We start from the raw sequence: 14,074 nt of genomic DNA, 5'->3' as shown, positions 1-14,074 counted from the left end.
ACGTTTTAACGTTGATATCTTAAAATCAAATAAATTTACTCAAGAAAATAAATTACAAATTTATAACAGCATGATGGTTTCAGTTGTAAGATAAATTGTTTTATAATTTACTCTAAAAGGACATTTTTACATCAGCATTGTATTAAAGGTAAAAATATGCTTAGCTGAGTGGCGGCCTTCCTGAAACCGTCTGAGGAAAATAACAAAATTTCTTCACAAAGGATATTTTTATTTACACTAACTTTAGTATTGTTATAATTGTTTCCATTTAAACCTGACACAAGAGATACAATAGTGTAGATAAACAGATAGAGTACACAGCGGACGCGGTAAGTTTTATTTTGAGCCTATTTAAATAGTTTTTATTTTAATATACAAATAAACATGTTATCTGAGCCATCTTTCATTTTTAAATAAATATAAACATGTTAATACGAAGCTCATAGAAATCCATATAGGTAAAATTAGATGACAATAATTTTAATTAGTTGTTATCCATTGCTTGCTTGTAAACATATATTGCACGCATATATCTTGATGTGTGAATCTTCAGTAATTTGTATTCCAATGGACAGTAACTTTAAGGTTCCCTTTGAGATGACCAGCACATATAAACAATTAGTGAACGATAATGTCCTAAATATTATTTGCCTATTGGTAATATGTGTATGATAAAGCATGTTCCTGACAGATAAAAAGGAGCATTTTAAATAGTAAAAAGACTTTGTTGCTGTAATTCAACTTTTTCTAATTAATTAACAAAATCTAGTAATCTGTTGCTTCAGTTGAGGTCCCATTTCCGAACATTGCATTGAGATACGATCTTCTTCGGTTACGATGTAGATTTGGCCTCTCTATTCCATTATATAACGCCTAACACCATATGTTGAGGTGCAGACAACAGAAGGGTCATAGTGGTGAGGTCCACGTTAGAATACCAGGAAACTGGGATGATCTGGGAATGTTGAGGTCAACTGATCCCAGGACGAGATGGAGACAAAGTGATGTACCAGTAAACCTCAAACCAATATTTTTGATAAAAAAATTTGCCGAATAGTACCTATATAAAATTTAGAAGAGGAATTTCCTTGTATCTGATCTATCTGATCACCCACACCTAACATCAGTAATTCACTATCAATCTCAATTCAATCAGTCATATACTATTAATCTGATAATGTATAAGTGTGTTGATCAATACTGATTTTGTAAAATGAACTTCTTAACAGTATCAAGAATATTGATAAATGAACCGTATTGGTGTTGAAATTGGTTTTTTGTGGCTCTAGGCGATGCAGTAGCGTAAAAAATTCGTATATCGGGGAGAAAAGTTGAATCTGGCCATCTAAAATTTTCGCTTGAGGGTATGATCGATCTCATACATAAGCTTACAAACCGGCGTTCAGAAATGAAGCCTAGACCTTAAGAATTGATTAATAGATTGAATTTGTTAACAATACAAAGTTAGTTTTTAACGCGTTGTGAACCATAACGACCGCGAACGCGACCTCTCCCACGCTGACCCTAAAACATCGAATGCTCATCCTACAGGATTGTCTAGTGCCAAAAGACGGATGATTATCAATCCTTGTACTATTGTGGGAGAGCCAATACCCAACCTCCGCTGTCGCCGACACGTTCTCCATATTCAGGTGCTAATCGGGTTTGGGTTAATTTTCCTTTAGTTAAAAGGTCTATAAGTACCTTACCTCATATAATATATTTATAAGTGACTATTAATTATGGATATTACGTTTTTAAATAAATTACAGTTCAACCCGAATCAGTACAGTTAATAATGTGAGAAATGAACCCTTTGTGCGTAAACGTGTATCCATATGGCTACACTATGTGGTTACGGCCCAAACAACTGATATTACTAGCTAGTTTAACCCGTATCATCTCAGATATTAGAGTGAGCATTGAACATATTTGGGAAGACTTAACATAATACTGTGTCTATATGGCTACACTACTATGTTACGCGTTAAAAATCTATATGCTAGCTAGTTAAAACAATTAATATGCTAACTAGTGAAAACAATTGATTTGCTAGCTGGTGAAAACAATTGATATGCTAGCTAGTTTAGTTGAATGATATGCTTTTCTTTGTTTAAAACTTGTTACTAACTGTGGAAGGTTTGACAGAATAACAGGATTTCGGACATATGTGGTCGTTATGTACTACAAAAGGTATATCACACCGATCGAGGATGGAATCTATCCTCTTTGTCAGGTGAGGGAGGTATTATTACATACAAAAATAAATAACAGAAAGAAGAAAAGGGAAATAAAATGGTTCAAACGTACCATCATCCGTGCCGGTGTGATGTGTGATTGTGTTTCTACTCGTGCTTGTAGTCACTGCAGTGACAACGCCTGGACTATATGTTTGGGTATGTTTGAACCCTTTTCTTTTTCTTTTCTTCTTCTTTCTGTTCTTTATTTTTGTATGTACCAATACCTCCCTCATCTGACAAAGAGGACAGATTTTAATCCTCAAAACGATATGTTTTTAATGAAATATGACTAATCATGTCCCACAGTCGTATTTCAAATACAAACTGTAAAACAAAATCATATCCTCGTATTATATAATGATAAAAATACATTGCTCTGACTTCAGGAAAGGTGAAACAAACAAAAAACAACCAACCCATAAATCGATTGCACTATCTCAGAGCGCCTTTGGCTATATGCTTAACCTTCACAATGTTATTGTTTTTATTTGAACTGAATTAAACATACGACCCACATACCACTTGACTCCATTTTAATGGGGGGGTGGGGGGGGGGGGGGGTGGGGGGGGGGGGGGGTGGGGGGGGGGGGGGGTGGGGGGGGGGGGGGGTGGGGGGGGGGGGGGGTGGGGGGGGGGGATAGCCATAGTATGCCTGCAGCTTATCAATTACCTCTTTAGAGAGGCGCCCCTTACCTCCAAATCCTTTTCCGTCATCCAACTTTACGCCTTTATTCCCCTCTTTCAACTTACGCAAACGAGTTCCAAGTCGCTTCTGTACGTGGCCTATGCACTCAAGCTTTTCAATATTAACATTAGGTCCATAAGGTTTGCTCTCTAAGACTGAAAAAAAAACTTTGGAGTCCCCATCACCCAAGTACTTTGTGTGTCTGACCCTAATTCGCGTGTTCTGAAAACTTGTTTTTTTCTCACATAGGTACAATTATCTCCTAAAATATATAAGATAGAGCTCTGAAATTTTTAATAAGCACTAATCTGAAATGTACCAACACAACACACTAGGATTTTTAATTTCTGATCATCCAAATCAAATTTATAAAATAAAAAAACTTGCATTAAAAAATTTAATTATATAAAACTTTTTTTCTTACATTTAATTTTTTTATTTTTGCCAAAAAAGTTTGTGTGTGATGTTACTGACAGTAATAGGGATATTATTGCAATATTTGAAGTCAATTGGCCTAATAGTTTGTCAAATAAGTGTACCTAGGTTAAGTACTGCATTGCCACTTCAATAACATAGGAGCACGCTAAGCGTTATTCTCACCTTAATGGGAAAAGTTAGAAGCAACAAATATTTTAAATGTATTGCACGCTAGATGATGTGGTTTACCAACCTTTAGTTGTAGTAAATGATTATTTATATCTTGGTTTATAGAACAAGGTATAAGTACAACACCATGTATCACAAAAGACTTCACTGCGACAGAAGTTTCTATTCTGTATCTTATTTGATTCTCAAGGTGTCCTGACAGATAGACAGACAATTATAAAATAATAAAAAAAGAAGTTGACACGATAATGACATATATAATATAACTCATTCCTGTAAAAATGAAGTATGAAGATTTTCGCAACATATCTTGCCATGTGATTCATTTTTATATTTTTTCATTAAGTTGGTTTTCATATCAGATATATATAATATTAAATAATCAAAATTTACACACCAAGTTAATTAAAAAAAGATGTTGTATCTGTGGCGAAAGTTCCGCTATAAGTGTTAATGTCACGTTTGAATCAATTATGAGTATTTTGAGTTTGATACCAATTTACATATTCTGCCTTTTTGACGTTGCCGTCATAATTACCCATAAGAACAAACTCATGCAGTGACATGCACCATCATCGAACTCAGTGTTCCAAATATAGAAATAAAGCTTCATGCACAGTTTCAAGTCTATAGGACGGTTCGTGTGTACAAGCAGACAAAAAGATAAGACAGACATAAATGAAATTTCAGCATCGCGAGTGATAAGCTTCGATAATGATCAGCCAATAATATAATGTGGTTTATTTGTTGGCAAATGATGGCTGTAAACGTTCCAAAGTGATGGCAAAGTATTAAAATCAATCAAGCCTCATCATCCCTCCTTCATGGGGGTTTTACAACCTGGACCCGCTACAAATAACACTTTGTCATCTCAAACATATCGTCTTCGACCTTTCGGAGTCCGCTTTTTATGTGACTTTTGATTCCAAATCAGTGTAAAATACCGAGATAAACCACTTGATTGACGATAAATCACACGGCCAGGGCCACGGCCTGTGTTCTGCAAGAGCGTTGACTCCGAGATGTCTAGGCTTGGTGCCAGGATATAAACCATGCACAAGTGTATACACCCACACTTAGAGCCGGACCGATATCCCCTCATTGGAATGGAAACTGGAGACATCTTCGTATTGCCTCCACAAGAGGTATGTGAAATGGATAAAGGTTCAAATACATATCATCACTCGTCTTCGTCAATAAAAATATGATAGGTCGAGTAAAAGACAAGGATTGAGGCATCTTCAAATTCATACATAAATTTGACAACTACATAACAGTGTCTTGTTAAAAAAACCTAATAAATTTAACAAACACAAATTTAACATAAACTATTTATATCGTACGCGTAAACGTTTCTAAAACTCAAGAACCATTGCGGACATGTAAAAAAATTAAAGCAAATAAATAAAATAAATAAATAAATATTTATTTTCCAACATTTACATTCATGTTTAAAAATTAATGAAAAAACTTAGGAAGTCACTGACCAAAAACAAGTAGCTGGTCAGTGTAACAGATACACAATACACAAATAAACAGTTTATAGCTTGCTCTCACATAAAGAAACTAACTAAAAGGTCAACAGACTGCTCTCCAACATTTAGTTTGTTACGAAAAATTTGAGAACAGAACAGAGAAAGATTTTTTAACGGAAAAATATACGTATTTTTTGTTAAAACCAAGAAACGTTTTAATGCAGGTTGCTGATAAATGAATCTTATAATGCGCACTAACACCCGAGTAATCCAATTTAGATTACTTAATAAGTGTGATAGACCTACGTTTTTATTAACTCATCTTTACTTTATTACCAAAAATATTTAAATATTCTCTGATAAATTTTTCACCGACAGGATTTAAACCTGCGCTATCTCTAACTCAAATCCAATGTTCGGCATCTGGACTCTCGGCAATCGGCACTCCCAATTTTTAATGATTTCACAAAACAGTATTTTGAGGTCATGAAGTTGAAGAATGAAATAAGTCGAAGACTATATAAGAAACAAATTCAGGTCGTAGTCTGTTTAGTGAAAGCATTTATAATGTTGTATGATGGACCCCTATGATGATTATAAACGGAAATAAGCATTCATCAAATAAATAATTGACTCACTGAGCTCGAATTTGTTTCCTCGAGTGTAGTGATATGGTTCGTTTCGTTGAGTCATATTATACTGTCCGGTCCCTCCGTAGTTGATCCTTCAACTACTGTACACCGCCCCACAATGTCAAAGAAAACTACTTTCGATTACACAATATAAACCTAATGGTTGGAATTCCTCTTAGATGCCATCAATAATAAAATCAACGAATAATACAGTCACAACTACTTGTAGCACACTACAGAAGATGGTGTTTTGCAAAAAAATGATTGAATAAGTATTTATGATAAACAGTTTTTCGGAATAAAAAGATGTGTATGTATTGTTCTGATATCCCAGTAATATCCATTTAAATTTAGCCTAAGTTTGTCCACTAGATTTTATGTGATTGTCTATCAAACATGCAAATACAACTCTTCAAAGATTTTCTTACTCGTATTTATAATATGAATAGAATAAGAGATTTAAAAAAAAAAAACAAAAGTAATTCCATTTATTCTCTTCTGCATGTTTAAGCATTATTCATGTGAGCAGGGGCGCACCGACGAAGAGGGGGGATGAACGGGACTTGCCCCCCCATTTTCCATTTTGCGCGTTAAAAACGAGAAGTTGCCGGACATGGTAAATTGACAAAACCTGGTCAGTTTAATCTGGTAACAAAATAACACGCTCAAGATAATGACTATATACATACATACATACATATATATATATATATATATATATATATATATATATATATATATATATACACATACATATATTCTTCTTTATAATTATTTCTTCTTATCGGATCACAAGTTTTCGAGTTATGAGTTTTCAAAGTTGTAGTTGCAGTTAAGCTGGAAAGCTCTATAAACCGGTATTTGCGTAGTTATCGTTATGAATCGTTATTGTTAGTAGTTTTATATGAGAAAGGCAGAAATAAACCATCAAAATTTTAATATAACTCCCGCTTCTGTATCTCTATTAGCTAATTTGTTGTCAATTTTCAAACTCGGATATTTATACATTTTTATCCACACATCAAAATTTAGATTTGTTTTTAGTTTGTGATTTAAACTTAACTATTTTAATTCATTTGAAACAAACACTCCTATAAAACAATTTATATTTTTGTATTATACTTTGTTTTCAAATTAATTAAGAACTGCAACAAGAAAAGAGCTTCTAGATTGTCGTAATTATTTTATTCCATATGTTGTTCATTTTATGATTACATTTTATTTTAGTTGAATACGTTTCGTATAAACTTTATTTGTAGAGAAGATTTTAATTATCCATGGATAAGCTTCCTGGTGATTGGTGGTAGAGTGCTTTACTGTAAACTTTACAAACTCTAACCTGATCTCTCAGTTGATAAGTGAGTTAGTAAGTTCTGGAATCCCTTTTTATGTGCACCAAGTCTATTGTTTCTATTACTAATATTACTGCTCTTTTCTTATTTTTGTTTACGAAAGATCAACGTCCTTTATTTTATAGGTACTCGTAGTTTTAACATTATTCAGTGCAGTTTCACGGACCAAACCTTTTATAAAACCTTATTTAATAATAATAAGAAAGAATAAAACGCATTAAAATGTGTATATGTTTAATAAATGTGCTCAGTTGAGAAACGGATAAACGCTGATTTAGGTATATACAGTCTGTGTATTGGACTCCGGACTATACACTTGCAGCTCAAATGTTCATAGTGTTACTATGGACCTGGAGCGTTTGCCTTTGGAACTCGCCATGAATTTCATTAGAAGCCGATATGTGAGATTCAACCCTAACAAGAATTAGAAATTGTGAGACAATCACATCTACACCAAGTGACTATGCACCAGACTATACACTGACTCTTTAAAATCATTATAGTCTCAGAAGCGATCGCTATAGACTATTCGACCTCGGACAACTCTTACAGCTCGACTGTTCATTGTCACCAGAACACGTGGAGGGCCTGCCCATAGAACTAATCATGGCTTTTTTAAGTGACATTAAAAGGAACTCGAAATTCTGAGACAATCGAGTGTCCGTGCACCAGACTATACACCGACTCCTTGAGAACATAGTCTTAGAAGTGATTGCTATAATATTGGTGGCACGATACTTTGGTGCAACAAATAATCGGGAACAGATAGTCCCGTTGTTGACCAGGAATGTACGAATGTGGAGCAGGGTCGGAGGAGATGTCGCATGATGGCGTGAGCCGCTAGGTCTCGCCTTGACCTTTGGCTGTTGGTTTGACTCCGTGATCGCTCGACATCCACCACCTCCCTGAACGGTAATTGTGGCCATTAGTGGACTGCGGGAGGGCCTTCATAGCAGCTCTGTCTCCCATCGACCCGAGGTAATTCACATTGGTCATGGTCTTTAGTTGAAGTTGCGACAGAGTCTGAAGTTTATCAGGAATCGGTAAAGATAGATTTTAACAAATCATTAAGGTTTCAGCCAAAATGTCTGTTGTGAGGGTGTGGTATAATGTAAGACATATAAACATATTTAAAAGAGGGTATAGATATGTAAAAAATACATAATCTTTTTACAGTTTATACAAAAATACTAAACGGCCAAAACTGTGAAGTAAAATGTATTGCAAAAAAGTAAAATTTAAATTAAAGTTTATTATAGTTTTAATACATTTACTTCAGAACACAAACCAACCAGATATTCGGACTGCAAAGAGCTAGAGAATCTAGTACAATTCGGTTGTCTCCTTGTGTACTGTTGTCAGTATTATCCTATGCATGCGGTTTCTGATTAGACTCATTCAAGGACGTAGCCAGTGAAGGAATCCATGGGGTCCGGACCCCCCAATTTTTAATCGTTTCAATTAATTTTTTAGTAAACAGTATAATTTAATTAATTAATAATTCAGTATTACTGATATGTACTGCTGAAAGATCGTTCTTATCACAGATACGGGTCAAGAACATTTAAGAAACAAAATGGGGCCTTACTGTCTGCCCACTTTGATATATTTTGTCTTACCCCCTTTCCAAAAATGTTTTCCTGGCTAATTTCTTGGAATTATTGGCCATGGAGAAGAGCAGAAAAAGTCTGCAACCAATAATTGACTTTGTTTTTTTAGGTAGGTAGATTATTATACAGCTTAATTCGTGCCATTATGTCAATCAAAACTTTAAATCAATTCACAACTTCATTATTTATGAACTTATAGGAATAATTAAAAGTGCTCTGGGTTGCTTATAACATTTCATAAACTATTTTGTTGTTAAAAACTTTTGTGTCTTTAATGGCTTTCGGTATATTAAAATAAAATTTGATGAAAAATTGATATTTTCAGTTGTCGTTATACAAAGTAAAAGATTCAAAATTGTGTAAAAATATCAACGATCTATAGAGGATTAAAAATCTCTGTTATTTGTGATTTAAACAGCATGTGGGTTAAATTTTTTATCATGATATATCACTTATTAAACACTTTTTGAAAAACAAAAAGTTATTGAAAAACCGTGTTAGCAGACATTACTACATTTACTGAACTGCGACACCGCCCATTTAGGAGACTGACGTCGAAGCAAGGTCTGGAAGTAAAGAAACAAATGAATAAATATTGGTGAGTGCATGTACATTTTTGTATGTTTGCGTGAAGAACACTGTGGTGAGCATGTCAAAATTACTAGTATAGCAATACAATGCATGTTATTGTCTACTGCAACAAAGATATGTGAATTTGACATAATTAATAATTAACTAAAGATAAAGGAAATCTCTTGATAAAATTCACAAAGAATTTCTCACAGAAAGGCATGGGAAACTAAACATAGATCTAAACTAACATATGCTGAATGTCTAGAAATGTTTAGATTTCTGCCAATTCTTGCAAGAATATTTCTTCACCATACAGACTTCTGAAGATTCTCACAAGAATCTCACGCTCAGTAGTAAGGATCTCCGTAAATCCTTGAAAGACTGTGGAGCTCAACGTTGGATGACTGCAGCGAGTACGGCACGCGTCCACATCTACTGACGCCAACTGACGCCGTGACGCGTGCCTCCCTCACTCTCTGTTCCAATGACGGACTCATCTAAGCGTTTCCCTCACTTCCTGCTCACATGGCGTCCGTTGGCTATCGCCGCCCAGTATCTGACCAGATGGTGGAAGATGAGGGCACCCGCGCCCTGTCCACCACCCTTCATTTTAAATTTCACACTGTTCATCACTAATTTGGCATCCATAATATATTAAGTCTATCTAATCATGCTGAAGTAAATTTAGAAATTTGATGTTACAAACCTTTTAAAGGAAAACCGTCTTAAATATTTAGCAAATTCAGTGACTTGTTCATGATAAATAATGTGATCAGGCAAAAACTGAAGAGCATATTTAGAAACAATTTCAGTTGAGACAGAAAAATACTTATGAGAAAACAGATAATATTAATATTGACGGAAGTACCTCAAACTATACCCTAAAACTACATGGTTTATGCAACTAGACCTCCTTGAGAGATATGCCAATAGTTGTCAGAAGGATGTTGTTCCTCAGCAATTTGCGATTTTTAATTGTTGCAATTTTTCACACTATAAATCAGACGAGGTATGAAACACGCTTTTTTTCGTTCTCAAAACCTAAAATAATTGTTTGATAACTATCAACGTGGTATGATGGGTATACGGTTGAAACAGTTTTCAATTTCATATTCCCACCCATCTCTATCCAATGTTTTCACTGAAGACAATCAATTGAAAATATGTCGAAACAGTATATGTGTAAACATATGAAGTTGGTGAATGTTTTTAATAAAATATTTATTTTTTTGCATAAAGCAAAGCCATTCTGTTCAGCTGTATTTCATATAGAATCTGTAAAATATTTATTTATTTTATATTTACCCGTATTTTTGCATGGGCCTGACTTCAAGATGGTCCAAATTACTACTTAACTTCTATAAGCTCATAGGACCTGTATCGACCCTCTTCTAGTACAAAAGTATGTTTGAGTAACTGCTTATCTTCTCCAGATTATGGGTACATGTGGGTTATAATGCCTAGAAATGATAAAGATGTTGTTTTTTATTTTCACTTAGGAAAGAACAGCCTTTCTTTTCTTGAAATATAAAAATTTGCCTTACCAAAACTCATTGCAGTACCTTAAGCAATATTGACACTCTTAATATATAATATAAAGACTTTACATTAGTTAGCGTGTTTAAATGTAATACGTTTCTTTTTCAGTGTTCATTGCCTCAATTCTTGAAACTTTCTGAAATTTAATATTAATATAAATAATATACTAATATAATAACAAATAGTATTTTAAGTAACTGTTGCAAATTTTACAAGCCTTACCGACACATTTTAAATCGATTAGTCTCGTTACTCAAACCTGGAAGTAGCAATAAAATCGTAATCGAAGTAAGGCAATAAACTATTTTCAAAATTAGTCTATTTCGTAAACACGAAAATCGCTTTGTCCCTGATTACGAAAAGATGAATGTCGAAAGCATCTGGAGCCGAAGTACCACATCGAGATCATGCAACCGGGCCGGGCCAACCTCCGAACGCAACGGTAGAATGATTTATGTCCAAGGGAGAGGAGTGGATGACAGGCAGTGTCAATGGCTTTGTCTTCCGGGTCGGCTGATTTATACAGCGGTCCTGTATTTATCATAGAGAACTGTGGCCATCAAGGGCGCGGATTAATTTGGAGCACTGGCTGGGTGGGACTGCATCACCGTGGTTGTGACTTGCCGCTGCTGCTGCCCTGGGCCTGCGGACTGCGTGTGTCCTACCGTGGTTGGCCAACCGATATTTAGTTGTGGGTGTGGTAATGGTGGTAGTAATATCGCCGTGATATATCCTGTGCCTGGCGCTTATCTTGATTTAATAAACAAATGTTACAATTACAATATGAAATAGGAAACGTGTTTAGGGCTTTAGTCAGGCTATTTATTTTTCCCAGATAAAACGAATTCCGTGTTTTTTTTTTTTTTTTTTAATTCATGTAATTTAGTTTCTGTTTAGCATCAAAAAAGGTACCTTACTATTATTTTTATTTTTATTAACGTATTGACTAGAACTGCCATATTACATTATCAATCCTATTATGCAGGAGGAATAAGTTGTTAGCTGTGTCTTGGAGTTTTACATTTAATAATCGGTTGAATTTGCTTGCTACATAGTAAAAATAAGCATATATTTATTTATTTATAAACATAAAGCATTGATTAATTACATAAATGGTCAGAAGGGAGTTCGGTCCAATTTACTTTTCATTGCCCTGTCAAATCCTCCTCATATCACCCTCCTGAAACTGAAAATTTAAATTTTAAAACTATATTGATCCTTGAAGTACCTAACGCTTTCAACTTATGGACACTTTTAGATTGGCTTAAAAAAGTATTTCAAAACGAACTACTAGGGAATTTTTTTTAAATTATGACAGTGGAGTTGAAAGATTTGCAATTTCATATCATTTACACTTACTTCATTTACCTATCACAAAAACTTTTCCGGTTCAAACTGTGACGAAACATTTTTAACAAAATCCAAATCTCGAAGTAGATCAAGATTAAGGTTTAAATTTTGTTTTAGGTTCATTAACCTGATCCATTTTTGTTGATATCCAGCTTAAACTAGTACTGTGCTTGGCAAACACTGTTCTCCACTCTTTGCGTAGATGTCCGATAGTGTAGCCTTCCTCAAGAACTCCACGAGGAGAAGGTCTCGACACCTCGTGTCGCAACACCATCTCTTCCGCTAGACTTGGTCGTGAGGTCCTGCCAAGTGCTTCTTCACTGGACAATCTGCATTATTTATGACCTTTCCCGCATAATTTCTCTTCCGCTCTGTCAATCACAGGGATGGGAGGCGCGGCGTGGGCGAAACACCTTGGCCGGCAAGTGGCGACTCTTGCAAATATTTGGCTCATCTTGGAGAAAGATGGAGGGAGATTCGTACCGCCTTTGATTACTTGCCCAATTTCTCTATGAAGACAATTGTTGAGAGGTCAACTTCAAACTGATAGTTTTACCTACCAGTTGTCAATGTATCTGTAAAGATCATTGTTATCTTGCATCTTACTTGTCAACTTCAGACTGAAAGGAGAGATTGGATATATATTTTTCGATGGGAAAACGCCAAGTAAGGCAGTCAGCGAGGTTTTCGTAGACCCCACACCAGTGGGGGACTATCACACACTAAAACCCCACCGGCCTAGACATAACTCTCTCTTAAAGGGGTTGTCTACCTAAGCCAACAGAGTGCTCCTACAGTATCAGGTTGGGCAACACTGTACTACGTTTCTTCTAATGTCTTAGTTTTCAGCACCCCATTCTACATAACCAGAGACAGTGTACCGAGTCTGTCTGCCAGAGACAATTTTAAGCACAGATAATAGATAATTCAAGAATAGTGAATGAAGGAAGTGCAGCAGTAGTGGAAATGACCATTGACCATCGGCCACAATCGTCCCAGAGCCTTAGCGTCACCTCGCACCTGAGTCGTAGCGGTCACATTCATTAGTCGACTCTCATTGTATTCAGGTGGTCCTGACTGAGTGATTGTTTTTGGGCCCACGACGTGGACCCTTGCGGCCGGCGGTCTCCCATGCTAATGCCGCACATTACCCCACTAATATATACACGGCCCGCCCGTCCGCCAACGTTCGGCCGGCCAGCATTGTCTCTGCTAGACCCTCGGCTTCTAGTGAGTGACTATGGGCAATATAAGCCCACAACAGGGTATATGGCCTACTCAGGACACACAGCTCGGATTAGCCACTCATAACAAGACAACTTTACGAACAAAAAACAAATTCTAGATGGATATTACGGCTACGCGGTTACTTAGTAAACTTGCTTAATGGCTATTTGCATATCTTGTTTAATGATAGTTCAATGCTTTAACGAATCCAATGATATGCATATTGTTTAATTTCTTTCTAAAATAATGAATCGGATCATTTGGATGAGCTAATAATTCAAGAAAATTGTATATGCCCTAATATATAGAAATCGTGATTGACAAGAGTAAGGTGAAATGCTTTGCGACCAATGGACTATTAAGATCTTCTGACCAAAGGTTTCCAGATCTCTACTATGTTTGCAGGGCTGTAGCTCCTGAAGGTGCAAACTGATGCATTGAAACAGATCAAATATTGTAGCTATGGTGTGCACCTGATCATATAATGATAATACCTCTTCACCTAGATTGTGGTATATTTTATAGTCCGGATATCTCTGATGTTGAAACAATGTAAAAAGTTCAATTTGAGCTTTTTTATCGCCTACTTCTTATTTGGAACTCTTCAGGCGAACATGGCTCCCAGATTCTAGGAGTCAATTATGTGACAGCACAAGGTTCCAGACGCTGATATAAGAGGAAGGTGAACTAGAGCGAAAACTCAACATTTTCAGTGATTAAATATGTTACTTCTATAAAGAATAAAAAGTAGTTGATTTTAAATGTCTTATGCCACGTAATGTTGT

The sequence above is a fragment of the Homalodisca vitripennis genome, chromosome 6, assembly GCF_021130785.1.
Source record: "Homalodisca vitripennis isolate AUS2020 chromosome 6, UT_GWSS_2.1, whole genome shotgun sequence".
Taxonomy (NCBI): domain Eukaryota; kingdom Metazoa; phylum Arthropoda; class Insecta; order Hemiptera; family Cicadellidae; genus Homalodisca; species Homalodisca vitripennis.
Note: the sequence above shows the minus strand (reverse complement) of the source record.